Here is a 1,369-nt window from a genome sequence, read left to right as displayed (position 1 = left end):
TTGTACGTTATAGAGCTAGATTAGTGGCCAAAGGATTCACACAGAAATACGGGATTGACTTTACAGAAACTTTTTCCCCTGTGGTTAAACATAGTTCTGTTAGAATATTGATTGCTCTTGCTGCTCAAATGAATTTAGAGATAGATCATTTAGACGTTCAAACAGCTTTCTTGCATGGTGACTTAAAAGAAAAAATCTACATGTCACAACCTGAAGGTTTTATTAAACCTGGAGAGGAAGACAAGGTTTATCTTTTAAAGAAAGCTATCTATGGACTAAAGCAATCCTCCCGTGCCTGGAATAGTAAAGCCAAAAATATACTTATCAAATTAGGATATAAACAGTGTAAACATGAACCGTGCGTATTCATTAAAAGAAAAAATAACAATTCTATAGTTATTATAGCACTCTATGTAGATGATTTCTTTGTATTCTACAATGATTTTAATGAAGTAAAGATACTGAAAACGTCTCTAGAAAATAATTTCAAAATTAAAGACTTGGGTCCAATTACTCATGCATTAGGCATGAAAATTGAACGAGATAGAGATAAACATGGGATAAAAATAAGTCAAAAGCAATATCTGATTTCTGTTTTAACGAGATTCGGGATGTTGGAATGTAATCCTGTACGAACTCCTCTAGAACCTAATGTTAAACTGTCTTCTGCAAAGGGTGAAACTAATGAAGAAAAATTACCCTATCAACAGCTTATAGGCACTTTGATGTATTTAAGTGTAACAACTAGGCCAGATATTAGCTTTGCGATATCTTATTTAAGTCAGTTCAATATAAGTCATACTCAGGAACATTGGTCAGCAGCCAAGCGAATACTTCGTTATCTTAAAGGTACGATGGATCTTGGTTTAGTATATTCAAAAGTTGAGAATTGTAAGCTAGTCGGATATGTGGATGCTGATTGGGCCAATGATCCTACTGACAGAAAGTCGTTTACGGGTTATGCTTTTACTTATGCAAATGCGGCTGTATCCTGGGAATGTCATAAGCAAACTAGTGTTGCTTTATCCTCTACGGAAGCAGAGTATATGGCACTCAGCGAAGCAGCTAAAGAATCAGTGCACTTGAGGGCGTTCCTCAATGAGGTGTTAGGACAAAATAGTTTTGTCACATTATATGATAATAATAATTGCGTAGATCTGTATAACAATAATCAATCTGCTCAAAAAATTGCGTGTAATCCGATTTATCATCGACGTACAAAACATATAGATACTCGTTATCATTTTGTAAGAGAAATAATCGACGATGGTAATATCAAACTAATATATATGCCGACAACGACGATGATTGCGGATATTTGTACTAAGTCGCTACCTAGTCCTAAACATAAATACTGTACAGATGGCTT

Source organism: Wasmannia auropunctata, unplaced genomic scaffold (genome assembly GCF_000956235.1).
Source record: "Wasmannia auropunctata unplaced genomic scaffold, wasmannia.A_1.0 LD335868.1, whole genome shotgun sequence".
NCBI lineage: Eukaryota > Metazoa > Arthropoda > Insecta > Hymenoptera > Formicidae > Wasmannia > Wasmannia auropunctata.
This window is presented reverse-complemented; position numbering follows the sequence as displayed.